The sequence below is a fragment of the Globicephala melas genome, chromosome 4 (assembly GCF_963455315.2).
Source record: "Globicephala melas chromosome 4, mGloMel1.2, whole genome shotgun sequence".
NCBI classification, from domain to species: domain Eukaryota; kingdom Metazoa; phylum Chordata; class Mammalia; order Artiodactyla; family Delphinidae; genus Globicephala; species Globicephala melas.
In genome coordinates this window covers 61,380,369-61,396,184 of record NC_083317.1, presented here as the reverse complement: position 1 = coordinate 61,396,184, position 15,816 = coordinate 61,380,369, and the positions used below count along the sequence as shown (strand labels likewise).

At 36.1% G+C, this 15,816-nt stretch overlaps 1 long non-coding RNA gene across 1 annotated transcript in view; it reads right to left on the bottom strand.

Annotated features, from left to right (window-relative positions):
• Positions 1-15,816, bottom strand: part of LOC115853600 (uncharacterized) — a 393,922-nt gene that overhangs the window by 69,041 nt on the left and 309,065 nt on the right. The window contains exon 5 of the long non-coding RNA XR_011377418.1: positions 5,535-5,620. This is a non-coding gene — a long non-coding RNA (uncharacterized lncRNA). The remainder of the gene's footprint in view (positions 1-5,534; positions 5,621-15,816) is intronic.

The following is a 15,816-nucleotide window of genomic DNA, read 5'->3' as shown; positions in this document are numbered from 1 at the left end:
TAAAAAAAATAGACATGAAACTGACACCTTTGCATAAACCATTTTCTTTCTATTTTCTGTAATTCTGATATATTCACATTTCACTAAATAAGAGTGAACACCACTACCCACCCACTCACCAGGCGTTCCGTTTATATATAGCTATAGAAATTCAATGCAAAACAAAGCAAAGAAGGATTCATGTAACATAGAATTTGTGGTGGGGTTCTGAAGAGAGCTGGGGCTAAAATTTTTATATTTAATTTCTGGTCCTGGTTGTTCTACAAAATGCAGTTGGTTAAGGCACTACACATCCTTGTGCTTCATCTGCTTGTTTATTATTCATTCATTCATTCAATATTTTTGTGTATGCCCTGAACACCTGAGACTATGCCACGTTCTGGGAACACAGAGTAGAATGATATTCTTCTTGCATAGGAGCTCACGGCCACATGGGTGCGATTATAGACATACATATGTAATAATAACTGCTATATCTGGGGAAAGGGGAGCGTAAGAAAGGCTTCAAAAGTCTTGGTGGTTCTTCAAAGATGAAGTATTATCCAGACAGAACTTTATCTTACATACCTTTGTGCTGAGTGCTCATCATGGGCCGGGCACTGTTTGGGGAACAACAAACGTGATAAGACCTAAGGCTGCAGAGGGTTTAGACTTTAGAAGGGATTACGTACTGTGTGTGGATTTGGACTTCACACCTGAAGACTCTGTGAGTAGAGAGTCATAGGATCAGTTTCTCAGAATTGCTTTCTTATTCACCGTCATTGTGGGAAACAAAAGGATTGCATAGGTTCCAAGGTTATGCCACTATTTGGCAACTCTTTTATTTATTCACTCTCAAATCTTTAACTTCATAAAATGAGCTATTTCTGGACCTTTTTCAAAAGGTCAGGGTCATTCAGTTCTGTTTGTGTTCTCACCCTGAACACATTCCATATTTCAATCATGGTGAGAAAAAACTTTACTCTTGGCTTAAAGTTCCTTTCTCCATTTCTTTCCACTCCTTGGGTATTGGGAAGTCCCTGAAATCAAAGTTCTTGGAGCTTAACTCGAGGGGTCTGGGAGGTACAACTCCTAGAAAAGAGTAGGGTGTCATAGTGTGTGCCTTCGATTCTCTGCAGGCATCTAAACACAGAATGTGAACAGGAAAAACATGGAAGGCCTTCAAGTTTGCATGCTTCTGAAAGTGTGGGCCTAGCATTATTCTAAACTGCTTATACTCAGTCCCAGTTAACAGTGAGGCTCCCTGCTGGCTTTCAAGTTCTGGCTACAATTCATTGACTTTAACCACTGACCACCTACAGCTCTCATTTCAAGAAATTCTGGCTCAACAGGCCTGGGTAAGGTTATCCTTCAGGATACATATTTTAATTTTTTTCATGGAACAATTTGATTACAATGATCTCTTGTGACCCACTAAGAAAGCCCACTTTCTTCTGCCTGCCTGGTCACCTCCACTCAGAGGCCCCAGCAGTCCTGGGAGAAATTTAAGCTTGAAAGACAGCCTAGCCTGGACTTCTTCTGAAGTTGTCCAGGAAGGGCTCATGCTCTGCCCCCATTCCCCATCTTCCCCCTGAGATACTGGGCCTAAAGTACCTTCCTTATTACAGTCCCACTGTGGGTGTTCTTGACCATGCCAGTGAGAACAGGCTGAGCGAGTTCCCTCTTGGTGGGATATTGGGATGCACTTGCCTCAGCATCTGTCTGATAGCCTGTAGCCAAGTACGCCAGCAGCTGACTCCCAGGAAGTCCAGACAGCTGTGTTTGACGGTTTCAGCTATTTTTGTTGTTTTCCTCTACATCAGCTCCTGAGGACGGGTGAGTGCGGCAAAACTTTTTGCAGGAAGTAGCCACACTTTCTTTGCCCCTACCTGCCACCCCACCCACCAACAAATATTTATCAGCTTTGGGGAGAGTGTTCAGTTTTTAGGAGGCTGAGTTTAAAATGTAAAGTTCACTGAGAACTTTACAGAGTTCTCTGACAGAACTTTACACAGATTGGGCACACATCAGTCTCAGGTGGACCTAATTAACACTTCCTGTGTTTAAGTTTCCCTTAGCTAGTGTTCTCTGAACCAGGCCTCCGGCAACATGGTATATGCAAAACCCCTTTTCTTAACCTCACAGGCATTCAGGAGAGTAACTTGCCCAGCTTTTCTGTTCTTATCTTGTCCAAAGGCTTGCTCACCAATGCTTAGGCATTAAGAACAAAGATTGAAGGGTTAATCAGTTTGGAGATGCTGATAACCTCAACACAGGGGGGTGGGAGGGAGCTTCTGGGACACGTGCCTTCAGCATTCTGGGGGCTCATGTGCCTGGTATTTTTGAAGCGTCATAGTGTTATTCCCTAGTTAACGTTTACAAAACTCCCCCACTAGCACTAGAAAAGCGCTTCCCCCAACCTCAACTTTCAATAATTATTTTTTTCAGAAACAAGGGGAAGACTTTTCTTAAGAGTAGTGGAGGAGGACTATTCCTAATTGCAAATAGAGCTCTTCTCCCTGAACATATTTATATGCTGTCCAGGGGTCTCCCATTAGAAATGGGGTCATCCTTGTTTTAAGAAAGCTGAATCAAAGAAGGATGGATTTGTGGATCATAGTTCATGACTCTCTTGGGGAAATGAATTAGAGTCAACAGACTGGAGCACCTTACAAAAATCACATCAGAATCACTACCCTGCTGGTAATACTAACCACTAGAAGCTTAGGTCTTCAGTGATTCTAATTCAGCTCTTATGATGCCTGCTACCTTCCAGTCTTAATCATGGATTGCAGGTTACTCTACTATCCCAAGAATTTAGGAAAGGTTTCTTTCTGTCTCACTAAACCACTGTGTTGCTGATAGAGTCCCATCTAGAATTAAGTAAAAATGATGTGAGAAAAATGCTTAGGACTAGTGTTTGTGTGCCATGATGCCTGCGATGTAATTTAAGCTGCAATCAGACTAATATTCTAACAAGCCTAAATAACTGCATAAGAAAACCATGCCAGTTGATCTAACCCTTATGAATGTTAACAACCAACTGCAGATGACCAAATCATTTGTTTCCTTTCAACTAAGATGATATTAATTGTAGAACACATTATTTTATATATCACGGCCAATTAAACTATAACATTCTATTGATTCTAAGATGCATCCTGATTTCAGAGCTATTAAAAAATTGAAAAAAGGAATGACCATCTTAAAACTGATTTCATTCAGAGTTTTAGGAAAACTAGTAGCACAAAAAAAGAAAAAGAAAAACCACTGACCTCAAAATAAGCAAGAATAATTCAGAGCTTGAAAGTATTGTATATGCTCAGAAAGATTTAAGAAAATATTGATTCCAAAAAATAAAAATATGCTGCTAAATAAAAATAAAGAAATCTGAGTATAAGAAAGAGGTTTTAGAAATTTAGACTGTGATTAACCAAATTTTTTTAAATTGGGAAAAAAGCTGTAATACAGTTGAAGAAATTTCCTGGAATGTAAATCAATACAGAAAAGGATAGAAAATTTAATGGAAAACTTGAAGGTTAGAAAATCATTGCAGGATATCCATCACATATCTAATGCCTGTTCTACAAAGAAGGAGCAGAGAAAATGAAAGGGAGGAATAAGATTTTAAATAATGGAGTATATTGTTTAGAGTTGAAGTAGTACCCAAGTTTTCAGATTCAGGACTGGTAGAATGCCAAGCAGGATGAATGAAAAATTCAAATTTCAAAGATAAAGGGAAAAAAATCCCAAAAGCTTTCAAGAAAAAATAGGGAAGAGTGTTAATAAACAGATTAACAGAATAATAAATAGATTGTCATCCATCATCTAATCAGTATCATAGGATACCAAAAGGCAATGCAGCAAATGCCTTCAAACTTACACACATACACACACACACGAATACCATATAAACATGAAATACTATACTCAGCCAAAATATCAGCAAAACATGAGGCAAAGGCACAATATTCTTAGGCATGATGATACTTCTTATCTGTAACCCACCATTTCTGGAAAATATTTCTTGTGGAAGTACTAGAGCAAACTTCATGTTTATATGGTATTTGTAAGTGTGTTTGTGTGTGTGTGTGTGTGTGTGTGTGTGTAATTTTGGACAACTAATGGAGAGTAAAAAGGGTTTTCACTAGAGACATTCTTCTTCAAGAAGGTAAAATATGTATTACCTTCTCCACAGGTATGTTCACACTGCTTCATCTTAAATGAATAATATTTACAGAATTTATTGAATTTCAATTCTTACAATCAACCCCATGAACAAAACACAGAAATATAACAGCCACTAATAAGGCTGAGTCAAGAAATAGTATCTATAGTAGAGAGAGATAGAGTGTGTGTATGTGTGTATATATATATATATGTATATATACATATATATAGCTATATATATATAGCTTTAAATCTACTGTTTGAAGTTATAAAGGTAGTGATAGAAGTGCTAACATAATTTAAAATGAGCATGAAAAGAGAAGAGATCATATACATGGGCTATATTCTTCATTTTCATCTTTCATCTTTTAGAGTTGTTAAATAAAACAGTAGAGATATACTATTTAGAGTAATGGAGCTCATCAATAGGAGATCTAAAAATAATATTGTTCAAAATGCATTACTTCTTAGGAGTGGGACTGTGGGAGAGGCAGAGAGAGAATTTGTTTTTATTTCACACTTATATATGATGCTTAGGTTTTTATTACCACTGCTTTTATGAAAAAAATAAAATTAACAGTACAGATGATAGCAGATATAGTTGGCTACAGAAGTGAACATTCTTTTCTACATAGGCAATTCCCAGTTTCCCACATCTATAAAATAAACCTCAATAACTGATGTGCAGATAATCTGTAAGCCTCATTATAACCAGTAGCTTCCACATCTTCTGCATTGTCACAATAGCTTATTTTGTTATCCACTACCACAAAATAGAATTGATTTTTTACTTCTTTTTCTCTGGCCCCCTACTGCAAGTTCTAATGAGCAGTGAAATGACCAAAAGGATAGCTACTATAGGAAAGAAAAGAAGAACATTCTAAAGACCTTACTGATCCTCTGACTTGAAAATGAGTCCCTGAATAATTGGGAGCTGACTCTTTCACAGAGTGCATGACCACCAGAATTCAGAGCCCTTTCACACATTTGGAAGGATGGATTTCTTTATGAATCTGCTAGAATTTAATATGGCCTATAGCACAACGAAGCTGATTTTGAGGTCAGAATTGGGTATATCTATTGTAAAATTGCATCAGCTCTAATAAATTTTCAATAGCCAAGTCAGGGGCAAAACTTAGGAGGTGAGCTATAGATACACTGCATCACAGGTGGGGCTCAACCATACTTCCTGACTGAGGTGCAAGTAAATTCAAACCATGTTTTCATCTAACTCTTGCATAATCTCTGATGCAGATCCTTGTATTAAAGTACTAAATGCCTCTCACATTGTTTCTGACTGTTTAGTGATCAACTGAGTGGAATGTTACGGGAAAGAACAAGAAATCCTACTGGCTAATATAAGAGTGCAGACGGGAAAAGCTTACCTTCCCATCTGCTGCCTCTGGCACTCATTAGTCACAGTGGCTTTCAGGAAATGGCAGGCGGTGCAAAAGCTGGTAGGAAATGGAAGCTATAGAAAAGGAAGAAATGGGAAAGTGAGTATTTTGCCTAAATAATCATAACGTGTGCTATTGACAACTACTCCACAAACAAGTATATATTTGTGTTCACCAAGCTCCTGCCTCCATCCCAGACCCAGAGGAGGCAAGTGTATGGAAATCTTAGAATAACTTTTTATTGCTGTTTTTAGCCATTAATAATTCATAAGTTTTGAGGTCTAATCTCAGAATAACCTACTATGAGATCAAAAAAATCTGTTTCTTAACAGGTTTTACAGCAAGGCTAGTCACATCTGGTTTTAATTTTTTCTATTACCTGATAAAATAACAAAACACCAGACTGTTTGATTCAGTACCAGACGCCTGAAAATCTTACTACAGGCTAGAATAGTGAAGTCTTTCTGTATTAATTATTGGAATTTGTACAATTTAATAATATAGGGAAAGGAAATGCTAGTGTATTGGTGACAAAAGGAGTTAGTAAATATAAGCATTAAATTTGGAGTCAGGTGACTTTTTGCTGAATCTCAGTACTGACACTTTCTTGTGATTATTATCTAAGAGTCTGAATTTTCTCATCTTTTTTTTTTTAACATCTTTATTGGAGTATAACTGCTTTAGTATGGTGTGTTAGTTTCTGCTTTATAACAAAGTGAATCAGCTATACATATACATATATCCTCATATCTCTTCCCTCTTGCATCTCCCTCCCTCCCACCCTCCCTATCCCACCCCTCTAGGTGGTCACAAAGCACTGAGCTGATCTCCCTGTGCTATGCGACTGCTTCCCACTAGCTATCCATTTACATTTGGTAGTGTATATATGTCCATGCCACTCTCTCACTTTGCCCCAGCTTACCCTTCCCCCTCCCTATGTCCTCAAGTCCATTCTCTAGAAGGTCTGCGTCTTTATTCCCATCCTGCCCCTAGGTTCTCCATGACCATTTTTTCTTTTTTTTTAGATTCCATATATATGTGTTAGCATACGGTACTTGTTTTTCTCTTTCTGACTTACTTCACTCTGTATGACAGACTCTAGGTCCATCCACCTCACTACAAATAACTCAATTTCGTTTCTTTTTATGGCTGAGTAATATTCCATTGTATATATGTGCCACATATTTTTTATCCATTCATCTGTTGATGGACACTTAGATTGATTCCATGTCCTGGCTATTGTAAATAGAGCTGCAATGAACATTGTGGTACATGTGTCTTTTTGAATTATGGTTTTCTCAGGGTATATGCCCAGTAGTGGGATTGCTGGGTCGTATGGTACTTCTATTTTTAGTTTTTTAAGGAAACGCCATACTGTTCTCCATAGTGGCTGTATCAATTTACATTTCCACCAACAGTGCAAGAGAGTTCCCTTTTCTCCACACCCTCTCCAGCATTTATTGTTTGTAGATTTTTGATAAAAACCCTCCAGAAAGTAGGCCTAGAGGGAACTTACCTCAACATAATAAAGGCCATATATGACAAACCCACAGCCAACATCGGCCTCAATGGTGAAAAACTGAAACCATTTATACTAAGATCAGGAACAAGATAAGTTTGCCCAGTCTCACTACTATTATTCAACATTGTTTTGGAAGTTTTAGCCACAGCAATCAGAGAAGAAAAAGAAATAAAAAGAATTCAAATTGGAAAAGAAGAAGTAAAGCTGTCATCCCTTTTTATATTTAAAGAGATGTCTAGACAATCTCTCCTTTACACATCTAAGATTACATAGTACTATGTGTATTTTGAAGGATCAGTTCTTAAATTTCTTAATACAGAGAGCCGAAATGTTGGAAATGTGGAGTAGAAATAGATTCACAATAAAGTTATTTATTGAACAAAATAGAGAGGAGGGCATGGTTGTGACTAGATATTTAGCTTGCAAAGCTCAGGAGATAGACTTAGTAATTGGATATGTATAACTACAACTTATTTGATTCAATTATAGTTTCATCCCTCAGATTCCCTTGCACTGAAGTAAAATAGTCATGTCATGTCCAATAAAATAGAATATGTCATACGATAGAAGATTACACAAGATACTGATATCTGAAGAGAAAAAGAGAGAAAGACCTTGAGTCCTAGTCTCAAATTCTTTGGAGGAGAAATTAACACAGAATAGAAAGTAGTGACAATAGGAACTTCAAGAATCAGAGAACTTTCTTTTTGGTGGGGTTGATGGAAAAAGGGGAGGAGAAAAAGGGAAGAAGAGGCTATTTCATCTTAATTAATTAGTAAGAGAGAGCACGGAGACGGGATGAGCCAGAGCTCAAAAATCCTTGACTAAAAGGAAAAAATATCCTCCCCATTCCACCACTAACATCACTATCGTTTCTAAAAAACTTAGATTCAGTCTTCCAAGGCAACAGAAATAAAAGCAAAAATAAACAAATGGGACCTAATCAAACTTATAAGCTTTTGCACAGCAAAGGAAACCATAAACAAAATGAAAAGATAACCTATGGACTGGGAGAAAATATTTGCAAATGATGCGACTGACAAGGGCTTAATTTCCAAATTATACAAATAGCTCAACCAACTCAGTAACAAAAAAACAAACCCAATTAAAAATGGGCAGGGGATCTAAACAGACATTTCTCCAAAGAAGACATACAGATGGCCAACAGGCAATGAGTAGATGCTCAACATCACTAATTATTAGAGAAATGCAAATCAAAACTACAATGAGGTATAACCTCACATTGGTCAGAAGGGCCATCATTAAAAAGTCTACCAATAAAAAATGCTGGAGAAGGTGTGGAGAAAAGGGAACCCTCCTACACTGTTGGTAGGACTGTAAGTTGGTGCAGCCACTATAGAAAACAGTATGGAGGTTCCTTAAAAATAGAGTTGCCATATGATCCAGCAATCCCACTCCTGGGCAGATATTCATAGAAAACTCTAATTCAAAAAGATACATGCACCCCAATGCTCATAGCAGCACTATTTACAATAGCCAAGACATGGAAGCAACCTAAATGTCAATCAACAGATGAATGGATAAAGAAGATATACAGTGAAATACTACTCAGCCATAAAAAAGAATAAAATAACGCCATTTGCAGCAACATGGATGGACCTAGAGATTATCATACTAAGTGAAGTAAGCCAGACAAAGGCAAATACCATATGATATCACTCACATATGGAATCCAAAATATGATACAAATGAATTTATTTACAAAACAGAAACAGACTCACAGAAATAGAAAACAAACTTATGGTTACCAAAGGGGAAATGGGGTTGGGGAGGGATAAATCAGGAGTTTGGGATTAGCAGATACAAACTATAAAATAGTTAAACAACAAGGTCTTACTGTATAGCACAGGGAGCTATATACAATATCCTATCATAAACCACAATGGAAAAAATATGAAAAAAAAACTTAGATTCAACCTGTAATCCACAAAAACTAGAAAATTTCAACTGAAGTATTTTCTTCCTGTTTCTCCTATATTAGTCAGATTTTCCTAGCTCTTCTTGTCACATGAACCAAAAGAGACCTTGCATCTGAGAAGCTAATGGTATCCTTAACAATGTATAGATTATGATTTAACTTACCAAAATGTGTATTGTAGTGTATCTCAAGGAATGTCCTACATAAGAAATGTCACCAAAATACCTAACTTAAGAGAAAGCTATGTTGAACTATCAAAATGGATGTTCTGCAGGTTTTAAAGAATGTATATGGGACTCTCCTCCATATAACAATCTACGGGATGGATTGAGTAGCTTCCTCTGAAAAGGACAGATTGTTTAATTAATTATTTTGGCATTTGGTAATATACTCTCTTGAGACATTGTTTTTAGCAATATCTTCGACTGATTTAAATATTTTTAACTAAATATTTTTAGTTAAATCTCACATGTTTATACCTTACTTCCCACATCTAAGCTCATTGAGAGCAAAGACCACTTCTTATAATTATTTGTATTGCACAACGAGTCCTGTACCTAGCATAATAGGTGTTCAATCACCAATTGAGTGCTTGGATTGGCTGACCAATAATTTATCTAACAACACAGAAATTCTGATTTGTTAGATAAATTCTGGTTATTCCTGTATTTGATTTGTTCCTTTATTATTATGTCTGAAAATCAGATTCCTGGAACTGTTTTAATGAACAAGTGAGAATCATATCTAATAAACATTTTCTATTTGTATGTAAACAGACAATAGCAAAGGCCTTGAAAATATTTTATCTTCTATAATATTGTCTGCTTTATAAAAACGTTTAGCAAACATATTTTGTAGACATTATTAACATAAACCTAAATCCATGTGTTTAAATTAATAGGTTATAAATGCAATACCAGAATTAACTATTTTTACTAAAATATAAATAATTTATTTAATCTCAAGCCCAGAGTGTTATAATACAAATGATTTTTGAAAGTGTTTATTCAACTTTTGATGTAGATCAATAATTTTCAAAAAATTTTGAGAGCAGTGGGAACTTTTCAAAATAAAATTTATACAAATATCTTTAAGCAAAATTAATAAATATGTATTATTATAGTGAAATTATTTCATAATAATATAATTGAAACAACTTATAAATTCCATTATTGAGAACAAGTCTTTTTATGAATACAAAAAATTTTAATTAGTAACTGCAAAATCCTGGTCTCAACGATATTTTTCACTTCCAGATTTTATTTTAGTATGAAGCAGAAAAAAATCTGACAAGGCTAAGAGGTAACAAAGAACAATAGTTGAATTTTTTTTTTAGAGATTACTGTAAAAAAAACACTTTAGTATATTTCTCAATTAAGCCATCCAGAAACTTAAAAGCAGATGAATGGAAGATCTTTTATACTGAAGTATAAACACTAAAATTATCAGAACAATAGAACTGTCCTAAAATGATCTGAATAATTATCAGTCTTAATAATCATACTATTGTAACAATTTTAAAAAATTTGCTATAACGTCTGGCACATATTGATGGTGTGATTCTCAATTGACTCATCAGTGAGCAGGGCCCAATCAAACATAATTGAATTAGATAACCCAAATTAGTAATAGTTGAATAAAAAATTACTCTCTCAGAGGCAGTGGAAACTACTTGCATTTCATGCAACAAAAGTCGTTTACTGACTTGTGGAGTGGAGATAGTTCTTGTGCAACTAAAAGGTAGGCACACTAAAGAAAACTAGAGCAAGAAGAAGCACACAACATGCTTTGTCCAATCTTTTCCCAAGGACTTTTACATCATTCTCTCCTCTAGTTTCTGCCAAGTATAACCAATGTAAATGGTTTTTGGTGCACTCCAATATACAGAAGAAGAATTTCTCAAAAAATAGATATTCCATTAAAAATATTGCATGATACTTTTTATAAGGATTAAGGAAATGAATGTACATTACTAATTCTGATTTTTGGCAGGAGAATTGACAGGCAGAAGAATCTGTTGTATTCCCATTATTTAGTGTTTAAAATCTAAGATATTGTATAAAGTTTTCTGTTTTCAAAACATCCCATGTGGTGTGGTGGATGCGAAAATACAACCATTGTTTCATATGTTTTCTAACCAATTTACATGATTTACCTATTTAAATAACAGGTTTTCTAAGGCACATATGCTTTGTAAAAGTCAGTCATTTATTATAATACTGTATGTCTCATATTATCTCATGAGTTAAAAAGTCATTAGCTCCAATACCCATTCATGATAAAAACTCTCAGTAAACTAGTAATAACGGGAAATTTCCTCAACTTAATAAAGAATATCTACAAAAAACCAACAGCTAACATCATATTTAATGATTAGAAACTCGATGCTTTCCCATTAAGATAAAGAAGAAGGCAAAGTTATCACCTCTCACCACTGATTTTCAACATGACACTAGAAGTCCTAATAATACAATAAGACAAGAAAAGGAAATGAAAGGTACACAGATTGGGAAGGGAGAAATAAAACTGTCTTTATTCACAGATGACATGATCATTTATGTCAAAAATCTGAAAGAATCAATTAAAAACTTCTGGAACTAATAAGTAATTATAGTAAGGTCACAGGATACAAGGTTAATACACAAAAGTCAATTGCTTTCTCATATACCAGCAATGAACAAGCGGAATTTTGAATTTAAAAAACTACCATTTATGTTAGCATCTCCCTACAAAATGAAATGCTTAGGTATAAATCTAACAAAATATGTACAGGATCTATATGAGGAAAACTACAAAACTCTGACATACAAAATCAAAGAACTAAATAAATGGGGAGATATTCCATGTTCATGGATAGGAACACTCAATACTGTCAAGATGTCAGTTCTTCCCAACTTGTCTATAGATTCAATGAAATCCCAATCAAGATCTCAGCTAGTTATTTTGTGGATATCAACAAACTGAATCTAAAATTTATATAGAGAGGCAAAAGACCCAGAATAGCCAACACAATATTGAACGAAAAAACAAAGTTAGAGGACTGACAGTACTTGATTTCAAGATTTACTAAAAAGCTATAGTAATCAAGACAGCATGATATTCATAAAAAAGACATATAAATCAATGGAACAGAATAGAGAGTCCAGAAATAGATCCACATAAATACTGTCTACTGATGTTTGACAAAGGAGCAAAGGCAATACAATAGAGAATGACAGTCTTTTCAACAAATGGTGCCAGAAAAACTACTGGACATTCACATGCAAAATAACAATAACAACAACAACAACGATAATAATAATGGAATCTAAACACAGGCGTTACACCCTTCATAAAAATTAACTCAAAATATCAATAGATCATAAACCTAAATGTAAAATACAAACTATGAAAATACTAGAAGATAACATAGGAGAAAATCTAGATCATCTTGGGTTTGGTGAGGACTTTTTAGATACAACACCATAGCACAATCTGTGAACAAATAATTGATAAACTGGACTTCCTTAAAATTAAAAATTTCTGCTCCATGGAATATCATACTAAGTGAAGTGACTCAGACAGAAAAGACAAATATTACATGACATCACTTATATGTGGAATATAAAAAAGAATACAGATTAATCTATATACAAAATAGATACAGACTCATAGACATAGAAAATAAACTTATGGTTACCAAAAGGGAAAGGGAGGAAGAGATAAATTAGGAGTATGGGATTAACAGATATGAACTACTATACATAAAATAGATAAGCAACAAGGATTTACTGTATAACACAGGGAACTGTATTCAATATCTTGTAAAAACCTATATAGAAAATAATCTGAAAAAATATCTATAACTGAATCACTTTGCTTTACACCTGAACCTAACACAATACTGTAAAAACTATACTTCAATTAAAAAAAAATTCTGCTCTATGAATGACACTGTCAAGAAAATGAGAAGACAAGCCACAGACTGGGAGAAAATGTCTGCAAAGGACATATCTGATAAAGGACTGTTACATACAAAGAATTCCTAAAACTCAACAATAAGAAAAAAAGAAATCCAATATAAAAAAATGGGCAAAGACCTTAACAGACACCTCATCAAAGAAGAGATACAGATGACAGATAAGCATATTGAAAGATGTTCCACATCATACGTCATCAGGGAAATGCAAGCTAAAACAATAACAAGATACTACTACACATCTATTAGAGTGGCCAAAATCCAGAATACTGACAAGAAATCTAATGCTGGCAAGGATGTGGGGCAGCAAACACTCTCATTCATTGCTGGTGGGAATACAAAATGGCACAGCCACTTTGGAAGACAGTTTGGTGGTTTCTCATAAAAGTAAACATACTCTTACCATTTGATCCAGCAACCACACTCCTCAATATTTAAACAAAGTAGTTGAGAACTTATGTCTACACAAAAACCTGCACAAAGATGTTTATGGGAACTTTATTCATAATTGCCAAAACTTGAAAGCAACCAAGATGTTCTTTAGTAGGTGAATGGATAAATAAACTGGGGTACATCCAGACAATAGAATATTATTCAAAGCTAAAAAGAAGTAAATATCAAGCCATGAAAAAACATGAAGGAGACATAAATGCAATTATTAAGTGAAAGAAGGCAATCTTTAAAGGATACATACTGTCTGATTCCAACTATGTGACATTCTAGAAAAGGAAAAATTGTGGAGACAGTAAAAAAAAAAGCAGTGCTTGCCAGGGATTGGTAGAAGGGAAGGATGACTGGGCAGAGCACAGAGGACTTTTAGGACAATGAAACTACTCTGTATACTGATACTATGATGGTGGATGCACATCATTATAAATTTATCCAAACCCACAGAATGTACAATACCAAGATTGAAATTTAATGTAATCTATGGACTTCAGGCAATAATGATAAGTCGATGTAACTTCATCAGTTATAATAAATGTACCACTCTGGTGGGGGATATTGATAATGAGGAAGGCTTTGCATGTGTGGGGCAGGGAGTAAGTGGGAAATTGCTCAATACTGCTGTGAACCTAAAATTGCTCTAAAATAAAGCCTATTTTTAAAAAGTACTTATCCCCTTAAAAAAAAAAAACATTAGCTGTGATTCCTGGATCCTTTGGAGGAAGAGGGGTGTGTGTGTGTGTGTGTGTGTGTGTGTGTGTGTGTGTGTGTGAGTGAGTGTGTGTGTAGCATGGTTGTATAGAAAAGGTGTTACTGTACTGGTACCCTTGTAACCTGCCCCAGGTTTCATCTAGCTGTGGTAGTTTAGTGCTGGCTCCTCTCATCAGGTGCTTTGTGGATTGCTTAGACACCCCCTCTTCTCAATTTCCAGGGATCTCCCCCTGGAGCTCCCTCTATAGTACAAATGCATCTCCCCAAGCTGGCAACTTTATTCCTCCATTAGCCTCAGGCCTGTTGGCTGAGATCTCCTAGCTCTTCCAAACAACTCTCTCAAGGTGCATCAAAGACTACTCCAAGCAAGTTCCTCTAGAGAGTCCACACTAGATCCATGGGAAACATTCACAGATCTTTAGCTCATCAAACTCTGGGCATGCAGGCTGTCCCTGCCACATCTACTTCCCTTTTTGCTTCTTATGCAAGGAGGAAGCTTCAGACATGGCCTCCTGCTCAATCCTCAAGTCTGTGTCAGACAGAAGTTCACTGTTCCTCAAACTACAGGAAAGTTACTTAAACTCTCTGATTGGTCCCACTGAAGTTCCTCACACTAGTAAAGGGAGGATGAAGCCCCGCCCTCCCTACCCTCCACTTTTGGGAGGGTGAAGGTGGTGAATACACATGACTCGATTTGAGCATCTCTCTAGGGAAAGCCTTTTCAAATTCCCAACTTTCCTTCTCTAGGCCTCTGTGTCCCCCTTTATAGGCTAAAGGTATATGGTCAGTCAAGGGTCAAAAAACCAGTATTTTCAAGTCTCCTTTGCAAATCCTAGGAAGACGGTTCATCATCTCACTTTGGACTATTAATTCAGAATTTGCCTCCATTCTTTTGTCCCTGACATTTTGGGAACTCAGCTTAAACAATGAGTTTCAAAGAACTTCATTTTAACATCTTGCTATATATAAAGGCCTTTTTTCTAATGATTTCCAAATCTACCAGTAATACATAGCATTTCCCATATTCATGTGTTTTTGCATATGAGTGACTTCTGAAGCTGGAGCAGAGCATGAACCAAACAGACGTGCTTGAGGCTGCTTGGGTTTTAAATGAGCTCTGTAGACATGTGCTGCAGAGATGTGCAGGTGTGAATTTAAAAAAAAAAAAAAAAAAAAGAAACTAATGTGGAATTAGAGTTTTTTCTAATCTATGACATGTTACACTAAGCTTACATAGATGAGTGATGACAGAAAAAGCATTATTCTGAGGATTGCACAAAACCCTGTTCACCTGACAATAATAAACAACAGGTGTGGTCGTCAATATATTAACGTACATAACATATTTGAGTGTCTATAGTATTATTTACCATAAATGGCAGTTTTGAGAGTTAAAATACATTTAAAGAATAAAATTAAAATCAGACATTTGTACAGCGAGATAAAGAGGCAAGAAGTCAATGGCTCTTGGTTATTTTTTTTTTTTTTTTTTTTTTTTTTGCGGTACGCGGGCCTCTCACTGTTGTGGCCTCTCCCGCTGCGGAGCACAGGCTCCGGACGCGCAGGCTCAGCGGCCATGGCTCACGGGCCCAGCCGCTCCGCGGCACGCGGGATCCTCCCGGATCGGGGCACGAACCCGCGTCCCCTGCCTTGGCAGGCGGACTCTCAACCACTGCGCCACCAGGGAAGCCCT